The following is a 24,243-nucleotide window of genomic DNA, read 5'->3' on the forward strand; positions in this document are numbered from 1 at the left end:
ACACTTGGACTCCCAATCGCTCTCCTCGATTTATAGGTAACAGGAAAAAACTGGGCCTTATAATTCCCAATACACAGGATCCCGTCCAATTTTGTGGCAAAAACACATCAGCTAGTTTACCACAAATCCAATGATGTCCTTCAGGAGTGGGCCATCCATTTGGTATGTTTGTTCCATTGGTCCAATTTTTAAATCGATCACTCATTTCCCATGGACTCCCCCACTTATCCCATTTATTCTGAGTTTCGTTCCATAGGTAACCTCCTTCACACTCTAGATTACCTACTTGTTTTCCATTCTCTTTTAAATTTTGCCAACAACTCCTTCCAATTATACTCGTTTGAAGTACCCACTGTTGTTTCCTGTTACCCTTTCCCATTGTTTTCCATATTTGAGGATTACTAATGTTGCTCTCCATAGCCTCCCATGGCCATCGTTCACCTTGGTTTGTTCCACCACAAACATAACAATTAGTTACATTTAATGACTTAGCAATGTTTTCAGCAAGATTTACAAATAGATTTTTAGCAACTGCGGGAATTTCATATTCCACTCCTGTTTCTATTTCATGATAAAACGAGTTAAATAGTAGTCTGTGCTGTACCGATTCCCTTATTCTTTCTTTTATTTCGATATTAATAATTACACCCGGATCTTCTCCAGGTCCATATACTTAAGTCCAATTTTATTTACTTTCTTTTGCTTCCAAGTTTCTAAATTTATCAGGGTTAAATTTATTAGATTGCAGGTATGGGTTGTACAATTACTATCTGTTTGCATCTTTGTGATTGAAGCTTGTAAATTCCCACACTGTCTATCATATCCCCAGCCTGCAGAGTCCCAACATACACAAGACCACCCTCTTCTTCCACACAGGTGTGCTGATTGATATCTCCCTGTTTGACTAGGTGTATAATCAGGATTTATGTCACATTGGTGTCCCCCTGGGCAAATATATTTTGGTTGATTACTATAGTACCGTCTCCACTCTAAACTCCCGCAATTAGTGTCTAGATCATCATCTATAATGTCGCACGCATCAAAAATTACCGACACTGATGTACTTAAATTGGTTATAACCTCACTTGTTCCTATTAGTCTTCCTACTTCCGAATTTGTCTTCATTTCTACCCAATATTGATAGGGGAGTTCCTTTGGATCGTAGCACACAATCCTCTCTTCGTCTTTGCATAAAGTATATTGGGTTAGATTATAAATGCAGCTTCCTATTTTCTGGCCTTTACACTCATGAATAGTATGATAAACCAAAGTCTGGGAACTTACCCGTCCCCTCCTAGTAGTTACTACGCACTGGCTGCAGTTGTTTGCCATAACCAGAGTCAAGGAGCTTACCCCAAAGAGGACCCGAAGAGGTCCAGTGAGGGCCATAGTGATCGGCGGTCACAGCCCGAAGGGGTTGCAGCCCTTGGCAGACTTTTCAAGCCGCACCACTCGTTCCCCTCCGGTCTTGCCCTCTTCCTTAATCTTTTAAGGGGTAACCTTTAATCAAGAAACACTCTTTGATTAAATTGACAACAATAAAGCCTAACCCATGGTAGGTTATATAGGGGAGTGGTGGCCCCACAGCGAATGCACAAAAATTCTAAACTGTTTCCTAGATCCTTGACTTCTTTTTTGGAAAATGATATATTTTAAAACATGTAGAACACTTGGCCCTTAAAAATAAACAACACCGTTTACACAATGGACTAAATTACCTTTCCTAATAGGTATTTATCCCTGTCCACTAATTCTACAGGAGTAGTTACAATGAAATTCCCACAGCAACTTAGCTTATGCTTCTTGATGAAGGTCTCTTTAAGTTCGTCTGATGGTTAGCTTGGCTTCTCCGGGCTCAGATGTGACTCTCCACTCCTTCACTGGACCTTTCACTCGCGACACATGTGTCCATCCTTTTTCAGCAGTTCTCACAGCCGTTTCTGTAGTTAATAAAACAAGAAAAGGCCCTTCCCAGAGGGGAGATGGGGTTTCTTCTTTCCATGTTTTTATCAGAACCTTATCTCCCGGTTTTAATTGATGAATTGCAAATCCTAATGGTGGTGTTTGAGCCATCATCCCAATCTCTCGTAGTTCTTTTAACCTTTTTCCAATGGTTATTATATATTTTTGGATACTATAATCTTCAACTACATTGTTCCCCAGGGGCATCCCTTGGGAGTAAGGCATTCCATATAACATTTCATATGGCGATAATCCAGTCTCACTGTGTGGCTTAGTTCTTATGTTTAATAGTGCCAATGGTAGGCATTTTGTCCAGGACATCTGTGTCTCAATCATTAATTTAGCCAGTTGCTGTTTTATTGTTTGATTCATTCTTTCTACTTTCCCTGAGCTTTGTGGGTGCCACGGAGTGTGGTATTCCCATTGAATACCTAATGATTGACATAATAATTTTATTATTTTAGAAGTAAAATGTGTGCCCTGATCAGAATCAATATACTGGACTATCCCATATCTAGGTATTAAGTGTTCTAATAAGATTTTTACTGCCATCTGTGCCGTAGCTCGTGCTGCAGGGTAAGCTTCTACCCATTGTGTTAAATGATCTACTATTACTAGTAAATATTTTATTCTCCCTACCTTAGGCAATTCAGTAAAATCGACTTGTATTCTTTCAAAAGGTCTATAAGCTCTTTTCCTTCCTCCGGTGGCTGCTTGTCGAAACACTTTCTTGTTTACTTTTTGACAAGTTAAACATCCTCGCGTGATTTGCTTTGCTATTTCAAAAATCCCAATACAGCCAAATTGTTTAAGGAAATGATCACTTATCGCCTTTGTACCCCAATGTGTTTGTGTGTGTAATCGTTCTAATATTTGCCTGGCATAAGCTTTTGGCAACATCTCTCGCCTGTCGGGCAGCATCCATTTTCCCTGTTCTAACTTAGCTCCTATTTTCTCTAATTTTGCCTGTTCCTCAGGGGTAAATTTCTTTTCTTTCTCCTCTAGTTCTTTTTCACTAATGTCTCCTTGTACTTGTACTACATTAATTTTAGCGACCTGAGTCCTCAGGGCTGCCTCCTGGGCCTCTCTATCGGCTAGGTTATTCCCTCTGGTTCGATAATCTAATCTACCTCCTTTGGTTTTCTTAACGCCTTTAAAATTTTCACTATTAGTTCTTGATGTATTAGATTCCTTCCTTGGGTATTAATTAAACCTCTTTCCTCCCAAATTTTTCCAAAAGTGTGGACTACTCCATACGCATATTTAGAATCCATAAATATGGTCCCGCTTTTTCCTTGTAGTAATTCCAGGGCTCTACAAAGGGCATACAGCTCACAAGCTTGAGCTGACCATGATGGACTCAGAGGTCCTGATTCTGTAAGTTCTAAATTTTTATTAATTATGGCATATCCTGATTTTCTCCTCCCTTCCACCACACGGGAGGAGCCATCTACAAATAACAGTTCTGCATTTTCTAACTCAGTATCTCTTAAGTCCGGCCTCACCTTAGTCTGGGTCTCAATTACCTCAAAACAATTATGTTGTACTTCCTTTGATGGCTCTCCAAACAAAAACTGTGCTGGACTCTGAGCAGAAGTCACCCTCAGTTCTAAGTCGGGGGAGTCTATTAATATTGCTTCATATTTCAAGATCCGGCTGTCCGTTAACCATTTTTCTGCCTTTTGTTGTAAAACACTCCTGACATTGTGTGCGGTATACACTTTTAAAGGAGCACTAAAGGTAATTTTCCAAACTTCCTCTATTAATAATGCGGTAGCTACCAAAGCTTGGAGACAAGCAGGCCATCCTCTACTTACTGGATCAAGTAATTTAGAACAGTACCCCACAGGTTTTTTTATTCCTGCCCAGTCTTGAGTAAGAACTCCATATGCTGTCTGATTTGATGTATTCACAAAAAGATGGAAAGGTTTTTCTAGATCTGGGAGGCTCAATACAGGTGCTTGTATTAATGCCTTTCGTATTTCCTCGAATTTCTGGTCATCTTCTGTAAACCACTTAAGTTGGTTACTAGTTAATTTTTCATATAGAAATTTTACCTTGTCATTATAATTTTCGAGCCATGATCTACAATATCCTAATAATCCCAATATTTGCCGAACCTCCTTTTTAGTGTGTGGGGGTCTTAAAGATAGAATCCCAGATATCCTATCAGAATCTAGTTTCTTCTTTCCCTTACTTAGCCAATGTCCTAAGTATTTTACTTCCTGTTCTACAAACTGTAGTTTTGATCGGGACACCTTCAATCCCTTCTCCCCTAGAAAATTTAACAATTTAATAGTAGCTTCTCGGGTCCCCTCTTCAGTTTCTCCTGCTACTAATAAATCATCTACATATTGCAATAATTTTATCTCCTGGGGTAATGTAAAATCCTGTAAGATTTTCTCTAAAGTTTGCCCAAATAAATTTGGTGACTCCGTAAACCCCTGTGGTAATACCGTCCATCTTAATTGCTGTTTCCGTCCCGTTTCGGGGTCCTCCCACTCGAAAGCAAAATAATCTCTAGATCCCTCATCCAGAGGACAGGCCCAAAAAGCATCTTTCAAATCTATCACACTATACCAAGTATGTCTGGGAGAAATATGACTTAATAAAGTATAGGGATTTGCCACTCCAGGGAATTTAGTAATCGTTCGCTGATTTACAGCTCTTAAATCCTGTACCGTTCTGTATGACCCGTCCGGTTTCTTTACAGGGAGGATGGGTGTATTATGAGGTGACATACATGGTTCCAAGGTTCCTTTTTCCAAAAGTCTGTCAACTACAGGTTTTAATCCTTTTCGACCCTCCATGGGTATAGGGTATTGCTTGACTCTAATCGAACGATGTGGATCTATTATTTGAACGCTTATGGGGCCCATTTTTATTTTTCCAGTTTCCCCTTCTTTATACCACACCGAGGGGTTAATAGCTTCTTCATCCTCCTGTGTTAAAGTATATAATTTGATCTGCAGTTTGTTCCCCTGACTCTGAATGATCAAGTTTAACTTCAAAATCAGATCCCTTCCTAGTAAATTGTATTCCGCTTCAGGGAGCAAAAGTAAATCATTAAGACAAATTTTCTTTTCTGTTTCTACTTCTACATCTTTCAAGATAGGGACTTTAAAAGGTTCTCCTTTGGCCCCGACTACTGACATAATTCTTCCCTATCTCTATTCCTTTTGGAAGTTTTTGAATGGTTGATTTTTCAGCTCCTGTATCCACTAAAAATAAAACCTCCTCCTTATGAGGATCTATTAATAATTTTATCAAGGGCTCTGTTGATGTTGAAGTCCCCAAAAGATATAGCCCCTGACACCCCTGTTTTCTTTGAACATTTTCTCATCTTGTTCTCGCTTACGACAGTTCCTCTGAACATGTCCCCTCTTCTTACAGTAGTAACAGACAGGAATTGTGAATCTCTCCCTATGAAGCTGTCCTCTGGGTGTCTGCTCTATTCTTTTTTCCCTTTTCTCTCTAAACGGATTCTGATTTTTCTGACTCTCTTTTACTGCTGCTACAAAAATTTTTGCCTTTACTTTCTGTTTTTCTTTGTCCCTTCTAACATATACCTTCTGGGCTTCTCTAAGTAACTCCTCTAATCCTCTTTCTTGCCAGTCCTCAAGTTTTTCTAATTTCTTTCTTATATCCCCCCAGGGTTTGGCTACAAATTGTGTTCTAAGGAGTGCAGTCCCAGCCACTGTATTCGGATCAATTCCAGAATACATTTGCAGGCTTTTCCTCAACCTCTCCAACCATTCTGTAGGAGATTCGTCTTTTCCTTGTTGTTCATTAAATGCTTTATTAATGTTTTGCCCTCGGGGAACCGCTTCCCTTATTCCCTGTATTATTAATGTTCTCAAATCCCTCGTGTTCTGTCTCCCTTGGGGTTGTTGATGATCCCAGTGGGGATCCACATTTGGCCATTTCTGATCTCCTGGGGGTCCTGCCTGATTCTGTCTTTCCCAAATTCTCATTCCAGCTTGTCTAATCATTCCCTTTTCCTCAGCAGTAAATAAGATCCCTAAAATGGATTGTATTTCTTCCCAGGTATAAGTATTAGGTCCTAAAAATTGGTCTAGTTTTTTCTGCTACTCCAAGGGGATCATCTAATAGGGTCCCCATTTCTTTCTTGAAATTCCTTACATCCGTGGTATTTAATGGAACTGCCACAAACCCGATGCCTCCCTGATTGCCTCCGAGGGGTACTTCTCGTAAGGGATATAGAGAAGCTCCCCCAGATGCGGCAGTTCTACTTCTCGTACATGCAGCTGGAGGTCGATCCAATGCTGGTGCTGTCGGTGGTGGCGGCAGGGGTAACGGTGGCACTGGTGGGGGTACTACGGCCCCTGGAGGAAGAGCCGCCGTCGGAGGAGGATTGTTAGGATATAGAGGTGGTAAGTTATCCAGTGGTTCCCATTTATCATCTTTTTCCTTCCTTTTTTCGTCTTTGTTTCCTTCTTCTTTCTCAGACTTTTCATCCGTTTTTAATGTTTAAGTATTGAAGCCGGAAAAGGACGTGAAGTCCTGATCCATAATCCTGCATAATCACTTTCCTCCTGACAAAAAGGTTCCTTTGAATTAACATATAGATTTAAGGCCTGGCAAATCCAGTCTTCAAAGGATCCAAAAACAGGCCAAAAGACATGTGGTTTTAAAGGTTTCTTCGGCCATTCAATCATACAATAGTGAACTAATTTTAATTTACTTTTTCCTTTTCTGGGGTCCCTTTCATTCCAATTCCTAATCATTATTCCTAATGGACTTTCCAATGGTATATCTGGTAATTTGCTCCCTTTCCTCTGGTCCTGGGTCTTCGATTTTGTCCGACCCATCTAGGAATTTTACTGTGGCAATTCCTACAGCCCTTGGCTACCAGTAAGAGTGTCTTGCAGGGGGTTTAGGACCTATCACCCACCCACGAATCCTATAGGAATCGCTTCGGTCCTTCACCGGCCAAGTCCCTCGCGGGAGATTGGAACCGCGGTTAGAAGACCCCCACAATCACTTCGGAACCAGGTTCCGTCTCAATCACACTCTTACACACAGGCAACCGAATCCCACCCAACCGAACGGTATACACTTTAAATACTTACGACTCCGTCATCTTCGTTCGGATCTTCGCGCGCAGAATTACGGGTAAAATAAACTGCTGCAGCTGGCAAGGGACCTCATAAAAATAAAAATCAAAATCTTTTCTTTGCTTGCCTTTACTCAGGTTCAGGATGGCGTTAGTCCCGACCTGACCTCATCAGGAGCCACCTAATGGTGGGGCGCCCCTCCTAGATCAAGTCAGAATTCAGGAACTAAGACCATCCCGGACGAGCCCCCAGATTGTGATAAATGATTTAATCGCAAACAGGATTCCAATTAGAATTTAGAATTTATTAAAGGAATAAAGGCAAGCAAACAGCGCTGGGTGTGCCGGCAGTCTCTGCCCAACCAAGACACACACCTTAAAGACCCCATTTTTGGTTTATATCGCCTATACTAATACATGTTCATAACTGCCTCTAAAATGGTTGGCCCTTGCCAAAAATGGGTGTATCCCCCCTCTTACAGGTCACTATGCAGATAACAACAGGACCGGTTTAAGTTGGTATTCTAGAATGTTCGCCAGGTGGCTCCTGCAAAACACAGACACGACAGACACACCGTCTCGTCTGCGGCCATACAGACAAAACAATCAAAGGTCACACTTCACCCTGTGGCCCTAACACTGTTCCACGCTGACACGAATCAGTTAAGCACATTTCACAACCCAAAGCCCTGCTCGTAGCACCAGTTCTGGAGCCGGGTGTTGATCTGTCCGATTTTCTTGTTTACCCATTTGCCAGTCCCCACAACTGGAAGGGCAGAGGAGAACACAGTTTGTGCTCCCGAAGCCTTGACAAGCCGCCCCAAGGCCCTGAAATCTTTCTCCATTGCCCTCAGACTTCTGCTCTCCAGCTCCTCACTGCCTGCCTGGAAGATCAAAAGAGGGTAATAATCGGAGGGCCGTATCAGGCCAGGAAGCTTCCTGGCTATATCCTTAAGATGGGCCCCAGGGAGGCAGCAGACCTCCCTGTGGGAAGGGTCCGGCCTGCATACGGGACCCTCCGTTCCCCTCAGAGGAGTGGGGCCAGAGGAGGCCCCGGAGATGCTGGGAGGGCTGGAGCCCCTCTGCTGTGAGGACAGGCTGAGAGAGCTGGGGGGGTTCAGCCTGGAGAAGAGAAGGCTCCGGGGAGACCTCGGAGCCCCTTCCAGTCCCTAAAGGGGCTCCAGGAGAGATGGGGAGGGACTCTGGAGCAGGGAGGGGAGCCATGGACGAGGGGGAATGGCTTCGAACTGATAGAGGGGAGATTTGGGCGAGAGATCAGGAGGAAATGCCTCCCTGTGAGGGGGGTGAGCCCCTGGCCCAGGTTGCCCAGAGAAGCTGTGGCTGCCCCATCCCTGGAGGGGTTCAAGGCCAGGTTGGAGGGGGCTTGGGGCAACCTGGGCTGGTGGGAGGTGTCCCTGCCCAGGGCAGGGGGTGGCACTGGGTGATCTTTAAGGTCCCTCCCAACTCTAACCGTTCTATGATTCTATGAGGACGGGGCTCTCCACCTCAGCCCCACGAGGCGTGCAGGGTCCAGCCGCTGCAGGTGGGGGAGTGAGGGGCCCTGTCGGTGTGGGCAGGGCTGGGGCCAGCGAGCGCACCCTGCTCGACGCCAGCATCACGTTTTCCCGGCACGGCACGCCGGCAGCAGGGCTCCCATGGGGGGTGGGCATGAAGCTGCCCGAAGGCCGGGGCTGCTCAGGGCTGGGAGCTGGCCCCAGCACAGCCTCCCCAAGGAGGGAGAGAGCAGAGGGGACGCAGCTCCTACGCCGCAGCACAGACAGCAAGGGACAGCTGGGGGGGCAGGAGGGTGGATGTCAGGAGGATGGGGCCAGGCTCTTCTCAGTGGTGCCCAGCGACAGCACAAGAGGTAATGGGCACAAACTCGAGCATGGGAAGTTCCACCTCAACATGAGGAGGAACTTCTTTACCCTGAGGGTGGCAGAGCCCTGGCCCAGGTTGCCCAGAGAGGTGGTGGAGTCTCCGCCTCCGGAGACGTCCCAAACCCGCCTGGGCGCGTTCCCGTGCCACCTGCTCTGGGTGACCCTGCTCTGGCAGGGGGTTGGACTGGATCATCTCCAGAGGGCCCTTCCAGCCCTCTGATTCTGTGATTCTATGGGATCCAGCTGCACTCAGACTCCTCTCTGAGAAGGAGTTTAGAAAGAAAGGGGGCCCTTTCGGAACCTCTCAGGGTCTCCCTGACAGCTCTGTCTGACCCTGTCCTCTGTGCAGTAAATAACCAAGGGTGCCTTGCCATCCAATCTTGTTAAAACACTTGTTGCACTGACTGTCAGACTTTGTGAAATCCCTCTTTAATATCAGTCCATGTGTCAGTGCTGCTCTCTCCGAGTGAAGCGCGTCACCTGCGGCACTTTCCCACCCTCATCCCTTTGTCCCCTTCCTGTGGGCCCGGGCACATCCAGTGCCGCGGGCTGCTCTGCACGCAGCAGATTCTCTGCCCTTGGGTCTCTCCAGGGCACCGCGGGGCAGCGCAGGAGTCCTCCCTTGGCTCTGGGAGTTCAGATCCGTCTCCCGGGGCTGAGAGGGACAGCAGGAGCCAATGGCACAACTCTTTGTCTTCCTTGCAGATCCCCAAAGCCATAGACAGCACGCTGGAGACGTCGGTGCTCAGCTGTCCTGCCTCCAGATTCAGCAAGGTGCTGCAGAATATCTTGCAGGTGTGGCACGTGCCAAGAGTGGGCTTCAGAGGGGCTGTTCCTCACCCTGGGGGGAAGGGGGGACAGTCCCCACCCCAGTGCCCCGCAGAGCCAGCACACCGCAGGGAGGGTGCCCACCTGCCTTGGGTAACCAGGGGCTGCCCCCCAGGCTCTTCCAGAGCACAGTGGCCGCAGAGGGTGGCATCTGCCTTCCTGCCTGGCCACAAGGAGGGCTCTGCAGAGGCATCTGCACAGGCTGGATCGATGGGCCAATGGTGTGAGGTTCAACAAGGCCAAGCGCTGGGGTCACAACAGCGCCATGAACGCGACAGGCTGGGGGGGAAGAGTGGCTGGAGAGCTGCCTGGTGAAAAAGCTGCTGAATATGAGCCAGCAGTGTGCCCATGTGGCCAAAAAGGCGAATAGCGTCCTGGCCTGTATCAGCAATGGTGTGGCCAGCGGGACTGGGGCAGTGATGGTGACCTGTACTGGGCAGCGGTGAGGCCCCACCTCGCGGGCTGTGTCCAGTTCTGGGCCCCTCACCACAAAAAAGACATGGAGGGGCTGGAGCGAGTCCAGAGAAGGGCAACGGAGCTGGTGAGGGGTCTGGAGCACGAGTCCGGTGAGGAGCGGCTGAGGGGGCTGGGGGTGTTCAGGCTTTGCTTGAGATCAGAGGAAGCCTTAATGGCCTGGAAAAGGCTGAGCTCCAGGTGAAAGAAGACGAGGCCGTGTTGAAGGCCGTTCTGCAGTGGATTGCTCCTGACGGTGCCCAGCAGCACCTTCTCTGGGCTGGTGCCGGGCCTTGTTCCTCCCCAGGGGCAGGACTTGGCCCTTGCTGACCTTCAGGAGGTTCCTGCTGGCCCCTGTCTCCAGCCCACCCAGCTCCCCAGGCCCCAGCACACCCACTGGGGTACAACCCACCCCCACCCCCCACTTTGGTGGGTGCCAGCGCGCCCCACTGGGTCGGGCGCTGAGGGGGTCGCTGCCCCAGCTGCAGGGTGGGAGGATGAACCGCAGCACCAGGGGTAGAGAAAAACGTTTATTTCTGCCACATTTCAGACGGGGGGAAGCCCGGGGCGGGTGCCGGCCCCACGCCCTCCGGGGAACGCTTTCTCTTCTGGGCCCAGCGCTGCCACCGCTTGCAGGCCTGGCTGAAGCAGGGGAGCCGGCAGCAGCGCTTCCACCAGCCCTTCAGGCAGCCCCACAGCCGGGCACAGCCCCGCTGCAGGCACCGTCCTGCCGGGCACAGCCCCGGGGACGCCTGCCCGCGCTGCCTCTCCGTGCCTTTGGAGCGCCAGAATGTTTTTTTCTTCCAGGCCTTGAAAGTCTGCCTGTCTGGGAGGCTGCTGGGAGGCAGCTGCATGTCTCGGGGCTGCTCTTCCTCGTCCCTCCCGTGCACTGGGACCCACTCTTCCTCGGTCCCTGCCAACAGCTCCTCTGGGGTGCCCTGGGGGCCAGGCAGCGTCCGTGGGTACAGGGATCCATCACTTCCCACACTATAGAGAGTGTGGAGAGAGGGAATGGAGCCCCGCGGGAGCATACGTTTGCTGTTTGTCGTCTCTGGCGTCACCCTGCAGAGGAGGAGAGAAGGGGACCCGCAGGCTGCACCCCCTCCTGGGCCGGCAGGCAGGGCTGCCCAGCGCAGGCAGGGCACGGGGTGAGGGTGTGGGGCAGGATCTGGGGGTCTTGCCCACACTCACCGCTCCTCCAGTGTCAGCCTGGGCTCTGCTCCTTCATCTGCTGGCGGAGAGTCTGTGGAGGGAGGAGACGGAGTGAGCGGCCGGCAGCCCCCAGCACAGCCCCGGCTCAGGGCTGCTGTGGGGTGTCGGCCGTTTGCCGGGTGCTCGGTGCTGGGGCCACTCACCTCTCCGCTCCTCCAGCCGGGCTCTCTCCGCACTTGTCTCAAGCTCCGACTCCTTGCAGCAGCTCTGCAAGTACCCACAGGAGCGGTGTGAGACGGCAGCAGCTCCCTGCCCCACACCGCAGCCCCCCATGTGCCGCAGCTGGCAGCAGCCCTGCCGCAGGCACCGTCCCGCCCTGCACGGCCCCAAGGTTGCCCGGCCACGTGCGGGCTCTGGGCTCTGCCAGGGAGCTCCTGCCCATGGCAGCAGGAATCATGGAATCATAGAATCTTCAGGGTTGGAAAGGACCTTTGAGATCATCGAGTCCAACCAGACATAATCCCCAATGCTCCCGTCTGGCCCCGTTTCCGAGTCCTTGGCCTTGCCCCCACCCACAGCCTTCTCCATGGTGGGCCTTGGACCAGACGACCTTTCAAGGTCCCTTCTCAAGCCCACACATTCCATGTTTCTGTGATTCCATGTGTCCCCCCGGCAACTCTGCTGCAAGGCGCTGGGGCCACCCTGGCATCCCAGCGGCCCCAGCTGCTCCTGCTTCTCCATGCTGGCAGGGAGTGGGAGGGGTCCCGGTGCAGGTCCCACCACAGGCCCCCAACACCTCCCGCTGCCCCCCACCGCTGGGCCCGGACGGCCGCCACATCCGGCAGCGCTGCTCCGTCTTTACCTGGGTGTCCTGGTCGGAGCAGGCAGGGTCCTCCTGGAAACGCACCCTCTTGTCCGTGGCCATGGGTGGTGCATCACGGGGGGGCGGGTGCACATCCACGCGGACCTGCACTCGGTTGGGCCGCGCCGGCAGCTCTGGTGACTGGTCCTGGCTGAGGGCCGGCCCTTTCTCCTCCACCTTGTTGCCCTGGTTGGTGGAGGGGGTCCCGGGGCCATGGGTGGCCGGCAGAGGCATGGGGTGCAGCAGCCCATCTTTGCCTCTGTAGTAAATTGTTGGCTGCGAGGGCAGTGGAATCCGCGGCAACAGGCGCTTGCCCTGTGACGCCTCCGTATTCGCCCTGCAGAGGAGGAGAGAGAAGAGACCCCGCTGCACCCCGGCCCCTCCGGCGGCACCCACAGGCAGCACCCCCTCCTGGGCCGGCGGGCAGGGCTGCCCAGCGCAGGCAGGGCACGGGGTGAGGGTGTGGGGCAGGATCTGGGGGTCTCCCCCACACTCACCTCTTCTTCTGTGTCCGCCTGGGCTGCTTTGCTCCTCGGTCTGCTGGCTGAGAAACTGCGGAGGGAGGAGACAGAGTGAGCGGCCGGCAGCCCCCGGCACAGCCCCGGCTCAGGGCTGCTGTGGGGTGTTGGCCGTTGGCTGGGTGCTCCATGCCGGGGCCACTCACCTCTCTGCGCCTTCAGCCGGCCACTCGACGCCTTCTTCCGTGTCATAGTCTTCTTCCACCACCTCTGCAGGACCCAAAGCAGCTTGGTGAGACCGGAGCAGCTCCAGCCCCACACCGCAGCCCCCAAGGCCATCCCACGCCACCACGCGCCGCAGGGCAGTGCGGTGCGGTGCGGTGCAGCAGTCACCTACCCGTAGACGCTTGGTCTTCAGCAGACCACAGAACACTCTCAGCACCATCACAAGAAGCAGCAGTGGGGCCAGCTGAGCCACATGGGAGCCACTGGAGTGACCCATGGCACCGGCTCCGGTGTGACCGCCCGCGCTGCTCTGAGTCACCAGCACAGATCCCCAGGGTCCTCCTGGGTACCCAGTGATGGGAACGCCAAGACGGCTGGGGTGGCAGTGGCCGAGGCTGCAGTCTGCCCACACGATGCCAGACTGCAGTGCCCAGTGCCTGCTGCCTGCTCCTGCGGTGCCCGCACCCCCTTTTATAGGAGGGCAGGGAGCCACGCCCCGCTTTGTGACATCACAGGGCCATCAGAGACCCCCCTTTGTGACATCACAGGGCAGTCATAGTCCCCCTTTGTGACATCACAGGGCAGGGTAACCTGATGGGCTGGGGCAACAGGCGCTGGGCTGGGACAACTGATGCCGGGCTGGGGTCTTTTTCTCCCTCCTGGGATCCTGCCGGTGGAGACAAGGCCCCTTCTTTTGAGTTTGTGGGAAAGTAACGGCAGATCGGCGAGGAGGAGTGTAAATACGCTCCAGTGACTTGCAGCTGGGGTGCTGGAAAACGCACAGAGCACACCGATTGTTGGTCAGTCTTGTGTGCTTGCAAGTAGGACGTCCGCACTTGGATAACTGCAGGGTGGGAGGACGAACCCCAGCACCAGGGGTAGAGAAAAACATTTATTTTTGCAACACTTCAGATGATGGTGCAGGAGTTTGTGCCTGTGCCCAAGTCCCTGTCCAGTGTCTCTCCTCCTTCTGACCCTTCACGGAGAGCATCTCTTTGTGTGGCCAAAACCAGGGCTTCTCTCTCCACAGCCTTGTCCCTGTCACCACAGGCTTCTCCACCGCCCATTGGCGCGGGCAGCTCCATTCTGTCTTCGTCTGGATGGCCTGGCGAGTGCGCTTGTCCATGGCTGTGGCTGCTCCCTGATGGGGGTGGCAGCGGGAGCCAGGAGTCCAAGGGGTCCAGGAGGGACAGGAGCGAAAGGGAGTCGTCACTGGGCAGGTGGTGGAGGGAGGGCTGAGGAGCCTGGTGGTCCGGGGGGTGCAGGGACCCCAGGGAGCTGTTGGTGCCGAGGTGTGGCAATGGCGGGAGGGAGGGCGGGAGGTCCCAGGGGACTGGGGGAGGAAGAGGGTACATGGAGCCATCCGTGCTGAGGTGGTCTATTGTTGGCAGGGAGGGCAGGGAGCTGTGGCGGTCTGCGGGGGGCAGGAGGTACAGCGAGCTGTCGCTGCTTAAATGATAAATCATTGTCAGCGAGGGCAGGGAGGCCCGCGGGAACAGGCACTCCCTCCTCCACGGCTCCGTATTCGCCCTGCAGAGGAGGAGAGAGAAGAGACCCCACTGCACCCCGGCCCCTCCGGCGGCACCCGCGGGCAGCACCCCCTCCTGGGCCGGCAGGCATAGCTGCGCAGTGCAGGCAGGGCACGGGGTGAGGGTGTGGGGCAGGATCTGGGGGTCTCCCCCACACTCACCGCTCCTCCAGCGTCCACCTGGGCTCTGATTCTTGTTCTTCTGGCCAAGAAGCTGCAGAAGGAGGAGACGGAGTAAGCAGCCGGCAGCCCCCGGCACAGTCCCGGCTCAGGGCTGCCGTGGGGTGTCGGCCATTTGCCGGGTGCTCGGTGCCGGGGCCACTCACCTCTCCGCTCCTCCAGCCGGGCTCTCGCCACCCTCCTCTCTCGCTTAGTCTTCTTACAGCAGCTCTGCAAGTGCCCCCAGCAGCAGCGTGAGACGGGAGCAGCTCCCGGCCCCACGCCACAGCCCCCAAACCGCTCCCCACCACCCCACGCCACGGCGCAGCGCCACACGGTGAAGCAGTCACCCACCCAGAGCCGCTCAGCCAGCAGCATGGCGGAGGCCATGCAGCGCCTCACCACGCGCATCAGCAGTGAGAGCAGCCGAGGCGCTGGGGGGACGTCGGAGCGCTCCATGACACCAGCCCCGCTGTGGTCGCAGAGCTGAGAGTCACCCGCGCAGGCCCGCGATGTGGGTCCCCGGTGACCTGCCAGGTGACGGGACACCCGACGGTGCTGGGGTGGCAGAGGCTGAGGCTGCAGTCTGCCGGGTGTTGCCAGACGCCGGTGCCCAGGGCACATCCCCCTTTGTGACATCCCGGGGCAGTCAGGGACCCCCTTGGTGACATCCTGGGGCAGGCAGAGCCCCCCTTGGTGACACCCGGCAGCCCCCCACGCCCTTCCCCAGCTGGTCCCGGCGGATGCGAGGGGCTCAGGAGGGGCCTGTGATATCGGTCTGGCGACAGTGGGGTCACGCTTTGTCCCAGGTCAGTTCCAGACACGCCTGAGATTATATTAAGAAATATTTCTTACCTCCTATTTTAATACAGAACCCTGACATTTGAATGCAAAGCTATTTCGGTTTTTTGGGGTTTTTTTTGCAGAAACGAGATGGAGTGAGCGGGCAGCAGCCCCCGGCACAGCCCCGGCTCAGGGCTGCCGTGGGGTGTCGGCCGTTTGCCGGGCGCTCGGTGCTGGGCCACTCACCTCTCCGCTCCTCCAGCCGGGCTCTCTCCGCACTTGTCTCAAGCTCCGACTCCTTGCAGCAGCTCTGCAAGTACCCACAGGAGCGGTGTGAGACGGGAGCAGCTCCCTGCCCCACACCGCAGCCCCCCATGTGCCGCAGCCGGCAGCAGCCCTGCCGCAGGCACCGTCCCGCCCTGCACGGCCCCGAGGTTGCCCGGCCACATGCGGACTCTGGGCTCTGCCAGGGAGCTCCTGCCCATGGCAGCAAGAATCATGGAATCATAGAATCTTCAGGGTTGGAAAGGACCTTTGAGATCATCGAGTCCAACCAGACATAATCCCCAATGCTCCCGTCTGGCCCCGTTTCCGAGTCCTTGGCCTTGCCCCCACCCACAGCCTTCTCCATGGTGGGCCTTGGACCAGACGACCTTTCAAGGTCCCTTCTCAAGCCCACACATTCCATGTTTCTGCGGGCAGCACCCCCTCCTGGGCCGGCGGGCAGGGCTGCCCAGCACAGGCAGGGCACGGGGTGAGGGTGTGGGGCAGGATCTGGGGGTCTTCCCCACACTCACCGCTCCTCCAGTGTCAGCCTGGGCTCTGCTCCTTCATCTGCTGGTGGAGAGTCTGTGGAGGGAGGAGATTGTGATAAATGATTTAATCGCAAACAGGATTCCAATTAGAATTTAGAATTTATTAAAGGAATAAAGGCAAGCAAACAGCGCTGGGTGTGCCTGCAGTCTCTGCCCAACCAAGACACACACCTTACAGACCCCATTTTTGGTTTATGTCTCCTATACTAATACATATTCATAACTGCCTCTAAAATGGTTGGCTATTGCCAAAAATGGGTGTATCCCCCCTCTTACAGGTCACTATGCAGATAACAACAGGACTGGTTTAAGTTGGTATTCTAGAATGTTCGCCAGGTGGCTCCTGCAAAACACAGACACGACAGACACACCGTCTCGTCTGCGGCCATACAGACAAAACAATCAAAGGTCACACTTCACCCTGTGGCCCTAACACTGTTCCACGCTGACACGAATCAGTTAAGCACATTTCACAATCCCCCATTTTCTTTGTCTATGGCATTGATTCGTGTTTTTGTTTCCAACCGAGTTAATACTTGACGAATTGGTATTAGTTTCAAATCTTCTTTTGTCTTTAGTATCATCAGGGAAAGAGTTTTCTCTTTCCCAGGTTCTGAATCAACAGGTACTGTAGCTATCTGCATTCCTTGTATAACTGAGTGTATTAGTCTAATAAAACAAGGTATAAAACATGGAATTATTAACAATCCTGCAAATGCCCCCAATATAACAATCCCGATTTTAGTAAGCCAGTCACCTCCCGTAAAGTTTTCCCAGAATCCTTCTAGGTCGACTCCAGTCCAAGTCTGAACTGGGACATGTGCACTTTTCTTCATTTCTTTTACAAGTTCATTTACAGCCTCCCACTTCATCATCAATTTCTAAACAACAATTACTAAGGTTAAACTTCCCACAAACACCTCCCTCTTGTGCTAGCAAATAATCCAAGGCTAAGCGATTTTGGTACAAAGCAGTTCTCATCTTGGTATTCTGTCTCGCAATTCGTCCAAGGGCATCTCCAGTTGTATTTACAATTATTTCTCATACAGCTTGTAATCTAATTATTCTATTTAGCATATATATTGGAGTTCTATAGCCCCAGGATCCATCTTCTGCCCATGTGGCTGGACCACAGTAGGCAATGACTCTTTCGGGAGGCCAATCTTTATCTTTCCAATGTCCAATTTGTAGACTCCGTTTATAGTGCCTTTTTCTTAATTCACCAGCTTCAGCATACACTTGGACTCCCAATCGCTCTCCTCGATTTATAGGTAACAGGAAAAAACTGGGCCTTATAATTCCCAATACACAGGATCCCGTCCAATTTTGTGGCAAAAACACATCAGCTAGTTTACCACAAATCCAATGATGTCCTTCAGGAGTGGGCCATCCATTTGGTATGTTTGTTCCATTGGTCCAATTTTTAAATCGATCACTCATTTCCCATGGACTCCCCCACTTATCCCATTTATTCTGAGTTTCGTTCCATAGGTAACCTCCTTCACACTCTAGATTACCTACTTGTTTTCCATTCTCTTTTAAATTTTGCCAACAACTCCTTCCAATTATACTCGTTTGAAGTACCCACTGTTGTTTCCTGTTACCCTTTCCCATTGTTTTCCATATTTGAGGATTACTAATGTTGCTCTCCATAGCCTCCCATGGCCATCGTTCACCTTGGTTTGTTCCACCACAAACATAACAATTAGTTACATTTAATGACTTAGCAATGTTTTCAGCAAGATTTACAAATAGATTTTTAGCAACTGCGGGAATTTCATATTCCACTCCTGTTTCTATTTCATGATAAAACGAGTTAAATAGTAGTCTGTGCTGTACCGATTCCCTTATTCTTTCTTTTATTTCGATATTAATAATTACACCCGGATCTTCTCCAGGTCCATATACTTAAGTCCAATTTTATTTACTTTCTTTTGCTTCCAAGTTTCTAAATTTATCAGGGTTAAATTTATTAGATTGCAGGTATGGGTTGTACAATTACTATCTGTTTGCATCTTTGTGATTGAAGCTTGTAAATTCCCACACTGTCTATCATATCCCCAGCCTGCAGAGTCCCAACATACACAAGACCACCCTCTTCTTCCACACAGGTGTGCTGATTGATATCTCCCTGTTTGACTAGGTGTATAATCAGGATTTATGTCACATTGGTGTCCCCCTGGGCAAATATATTTTGGTTGATTACTATAGTACCGTCTCCACTCTAAACTCCCGCAATTAGTGTCTAGATCATCATCTATAATGTCGCACGCATCAAAAATTACCGACACTGATGTACTTAAATTGGTTATAACCTCACTTGTTCCTATTAGTCTTCCTACTTCCGAATTTGTCTTCATTTCTACCCAATATTGATAGGGGAGTTCCTTTGGATCGTAGCACACAATCCTCTCTTCGTCTTTGCATAAAGTATATTGGGTTAGATTATAAATGCAGCTTCCTATTTTCTGGCCTTTACACTCATGAATAGTATGATAAACCAAAGTCTGGGAACTTACCCGTCCCCTCCTAGTAGTTACTACGCACTGGCTGCAGTTGTTTGCCATAACCAGAGTCAAGGAGCTTACCCCAAAGAGGACCCGAAGAGGTCCAGTGAGGGCCATAGTGATCGGCGGTCACAGCCCGAAGGGGTTGCAGCCCTTGGCAGACTTTTCAAGCCGCACCACTCGTTCCCCTCCGGTCTTGCCCTCTTCCTTAATCTTTTAAGGGGTAACCTTTAATCAAGAAACACTCTTTGATTAAATTGACAACAATAAAGCCTAACCCATGGTAGGTTATATAGGGGAGTGGTGGCCCCACAGCGAATGCACAAAAATTCTAAACTGTTTCCTAGATCCTTGACTTCTTTTTTGGAAAATGATATATTTTAAAACATGTAGAACACTTGGCCCTTAAAAATAAACAACACCGTTTACACAATGGACTAAATTACCTTTCCTAATAGGTATTTATCCCTGTCCACTAATTCTACAGGAGTAGTTACAATGAAATTCCCACAGCAACTTAGCTTATGCTTCTTGATGAAGGTCTCTTTAAGTTCGTCTGATGGTTAGCTTGGCTTCTCCGGGCTCAGATGTGACTCTCCACTCCTTCACTGGACCTTTCACTCGCGACACATGTGTCCATCCTTTTTCAGCAGTTCTCACAGCCGTTTCTGTAGTTAATAAAACAAGAAAAGGCCCTTCCCAGAGGGGAGATGGGGTTTCTTCTTTCCATGTTTTTATCAGAACCTTATCTCCCGGTTTTAATTGATGAATTGCAAATCCTAATGGTGGTGTTTGAGCCATCATCCCAATCTCTCGTAGTTCTTTTAACCTTTTTCCAATGGTTATTATATATTTTTGGATACTATAATCTTCAACTACATTGTTCCCCAGGGGCATCCCTTGGGAGTAAGGCATTCCATATAACATTTCATATGGCGATAATCCAGTCTCACTGTGTGGCTTAGTTCTTATGTTTAATAGTGCCAATGGTAGGCATTTTGTCCAGGACATCTGTGTCTCAATCATTAATTTAGCCAGTTGCTGTTTTATTGTTTGATTCATTCTTTCTACTTTCCCTGAGCTTTGTGGGTGCCACGGAGTGTGGTATTCCCATTGAATACCTAATGATTGACATAATAATTTTATTATTTTAGAAGTAAAATGTGTGCCCTGATCAGAATCAATATACTGGACTATCCCATATCTAGGTATTAAGTGTTCTAATAAGATTTTTACTGCCATCTGTGCCGTAGCTCGTGCTGCAGGGTAAGCTTCTACCCATTGTGTTAAATGATCTACTATTACTAGTAAATATTTTATTCTCCCTACCTTAGGCAATTCAGTAAAATCGACTTGTATTCTTTCAAAAGGTCTATAAGCTCTTTTCCTTCCTCCCGTGGCTGCTTGTCGAAACACTTTCTTGTTTACTTTTTGACAAGTTAAACATCCTCGCGTGATTTGCTTTGCTATTTCAAAAATCCCAATACAGCCAAATTGTTTAAGGAAATGATCACTTATCGCCTTTGTACCCCAATGTGTTTGTGTGTGTAATCGTTCTAATATTTGCCTGGCATAAGCTTTTGGCAACATCTCTCGCCTGTCGGGCAGCATCCATTTTCCCTGTTCTAACTTAGCTCCTATTTTCTCTAATTTTGCCTGTTCCTCAGGGGTAAATTTCTTTTCTTTCTCCTCTAGTTCTTTTTCACTAATGTCTCCTTGTACTTGTACTACATTAATTTTAGCGACCTGAGTCCTCAGGGCTGCCTCCTGGGCCTCTCTATCGGCTAGGTTATTCCCTCTGGTTCGATAATCTAATCTACCTCCTTTGGTTTTCTTAACGCCTTTAAAATTTTCACTATTAGTTCTTGATGTATTAGATTCCTTCCTTGGGTATTAATTAAACCTCTTTCCTCCCAAATTTTTCCAAAAGTGTGGACTACTCCATACGCATATTTAGAATCCATAAATATGGTCCCGCTTTTTCCTTGTAGTAATTCCAGGGCTCTACAAAGGGCATACAGCTCACAAGCTTGAGCTGACCATGATGGACTCAGAGGTCCTGATTCTGTAAGTTCTAAATTTTTATTAATTATGGCATATCCTGATTTTCTCCTCCCTTCCACCACACGGGAGGAGCCATCTACAAATAACACTTCTGCATTTTCTAACTCAGTATCTCTTAAGTCCGGCCTCACCTTAGTCTGGGTCTCAATTACCTCAAAACAATTATGTTGTACTTCCTTTGATGGCTCTCCAAACAAAAACTGTGCTGGACTCTGAGCAGAAGTCACCCTCAGTTCTAAGTCGGGGGAGTCTATTAATATTGCTTCATATTTCAAGATCCGGCTGTCCGTTAACCATTTTTCTGCCTTTTGTTGTAAAACACTCCTGACATTGTGTGGGGTATACACTTTTAAAGGAGCACTAAAGGTAATTTTCCAAACTTCCTCTATTAATAATGCGGTAGCTACCAAAGCTTGGAGACAAGCAGGCCATCCTCTACTTACTGGATCAAGTAATTTAGAACAGTACCCCACAGGTTTTTTTATTCCTGCCCAGTCTTGAGTAAGAACTCCATATGCTGTCTGATTTGATGTATTCACAAAAAGATGGAAAGGTTTTTCTAGATCTGGGAGGCTCAATACAGGTGCTTGTATTAATGCCTTTCGTATTTCCTCGAATTTCTGGTCATCTTCTGTAAACCACTTAAGTTGGTTACTAGTTAATTTTTCATATAGAAATTTTACCTTGTCACTATAATTTTCGAGCCATGATCTACAATATCCTAATAATCCCAATATTTGCCGAACCTCCTTTTTAGTGTGTGGGGGTCTTAAAGATAGAATCCCAGATATCCTATCAGAATCTAATTTCTTCTTTCCCTTACTTAGCCAATGTCCTAAGTATTTTACTTCCTGTTCTACAAACTGTAGTTTTGATCGGGACACCTTCAATCCCTTCTCCCCTAGAAAATTTAACAATTTAATAGTAGCTTCTCGGGTCCCCTCTTCAGTTTCTCCTGCTACTAATAAATCATCTACATATTGCAATAATTTTATCTCCTGGGGTAATGTAAAATCCTGTAAGATTTTCTCTAAAGTTTGCCCAAATAAATTTGGTGACTCCGTAAACCCCTGTGGTAATACCGTCCATCTTAATTGCTGTTTCCGTCCCGTTTCGGGGTCCTCCCACTCGAAAGCAAAATAATCTCTAGATCCCTCATCCAGAGGACAGGCCCAAAAAGCATCTTTCAAATCTATCACACTATACCAAGTATGTCTGGGAGAAATATGACTTAATAAAGTATAGGGATTTGCCACTACAGGGAATTTAGTAATCGTTCGCTGATTTACAGCTCTTAAATCCTGTACCGTTCTGTATGACCCGTCCGGTTTCTTTACAGGGAGGATGGGTGTATTATGAGGTGACATACATGGTTCCAAGGTTCCTTTTTCCAAAAGTCTGTCAACTACAGGTTTTAATCCTTTTCGACCCTCCATGGGTATAGGGTATTGCTTGACTCTAATCGAACGATGTGGATCTATTATTTGAACGCTTATGGGGCCCATTTTTATTTTTCCAGTTTCCCCTTCTTTATACCACACCGAGGGGTTAATAGCTTCTTCATCCTCCTGTGTTAAAGTATATAATTTGATCTGCAGTTTGTTCCCCTGACTCTGAATGATCAAGTTTAACTTCAAAATCAGATCCCTTCCTAGTAAATTGTATTCCGCTTCAGGGAGCAAAAGTAAATCATTAAGACAAATTTTCTTTTCTGTTTCTACTTCTACATCTTTCAAGATAGGGACTTTAAAAGGTTCTCCTTTGGCCCCGACTACTGACATAATTCTTCCCTATCTCTATTCCTTTTGGAAGTTTTTGAATGGTTGATTTTTCAGCTCCTGTATCCACTAAAAATAAAACCTCCTCCTTATGAGGATCTATTAATAATTTTATCAAGGGCTCTGTTGATGTTGAAGTCCCCAAAAGATATAGCCCCTGACACCCCTGTTTTCTTTGAACATTTTCTCATCTTGTTCTCGCTTACGACAGTTCCTCTGAACATGTCCCCTCTTCTTACAGTAGTAACAGACAGGAATTGTGAATCTCTCCCTATGAAGCTGTCCTCTGGGTGTCTGCTCTATTCTTTTTTCCCTTTTCTCTCTAAACGGATTCTGATTTTTCTGACTCTCTTTTACTGCTGCTACAAAAATTTTTGCCTTTACTTTCTGTTTTTCTTTGTCCCTTCTAACATATACCTTCTGGGCTTCTCTAAGTAACTCCTCTAATCCTCTTTCTTGCCAGTCCTCAAGTTTTTCTAATTTCTTTCTTATATCCCCCCAGGGTTTGGCTACAAATTGTGTTCTAAGGAGTGCAGTCCCAGCCACTGTATTCGGATCAATTCCAGAATACATTTGCAGGCTTTTCCTCAACCTCTCCAACCATTCTGTAGGAGATTCGTCTTTTCCTTGTTGTTCATTAAATGCTTTATTAATGTTTTGCCCTCGGGGAACCGCTTCCCTTATTCCCTGTATTATTAATGTTCTCAAATCCCTCGTGTTCTGTCTCCCTTGGGGTTGTTGATGATCCCAGTGGGGATCCACATTTGGCCATTTCTGATCTCCTGGGGGTCCTGCCTGATTCTGTCTTTCCCAAATTCTCATTCCAGCTTGTCTAATCATTCCCTTTTCCTCAGCAGTAAATAAGATCCCTAAAATGGATTGTATTTCTTCCCAGGTATAAGTATTAGGTCCTAAAAATTGGTCTAGTTTTTTCTGCTACTCCAAGGGGATCATCTAATAGGGTCCCCATTTCTTTCTTGAAATTCCTTACATCCGTGGTATTTAATGGAACTGCCACAAACCCGATGCCTCCCTGATTGCCTCCGAGGGGTACTTCTCGTAAGGGATATAGAGAAGCTCCCCCAGATGCGGCAGTTCTACTTCTCGTACATGCAGCTGGAGGTCGATCCAATGCTGGTGCTGTCGGTGGTGGCGGCAGGGGTAACGGTGGCACTGGTGGGGGTACTACGGCCCCTGGAGGAAGAGCCGCCGTCGGAGGAGGATTGTTAGGATATAGAGGTGGTAAGTTATCCAGTGGTTCCCATTTATCATCTTTTTCCTTCCTTTTTTCGTCTTTGTTTCCTTCTTCTTTCTCAGACTTTTCATCCGTTTTTAATGTTTAAGTATTGAAGCCGGAAAAGGACGTGAAGTCCTGATCCATAATCCTGCATAATCACTTTCCTCCTGACAAAAAGGTTCCTTTGAATTAACATATAGATTTAAGGCCTGGCAAATCCAGTCTTCAAAGGATCCAAAAACAGGCCAAAAGACATGTGGTTTTAAAGGTTTCTTCGGCCATTCAATCATACAATAGTGAACTAATTTTAATTTACTTTTTCCTTTTCTGGGGTCCCTTTCATTCCAATTCCTAATCATTATTCCTAATGGACTTTCCAATGGTATATCTGGTAATTTGCTCCCTTTCCTCTGGTCCTGGGTCTTCGATTTTGTCTGACCCATCTAGGAATTTTACTGTGGCAATTCCTACAGCC

Source organism: Larus michahellis, chromosome 26 (assembly GCF_964199755.1).
Source record: "Larus michahellis chromosome 26, bLarMic1.1, whole genome shotgun sequence".
Lineage (NCBI taxonomy): Eukaryota > Metazoa > Chordata > Aves > Charadriiformes > Laridae > Larus > Larus michahellis.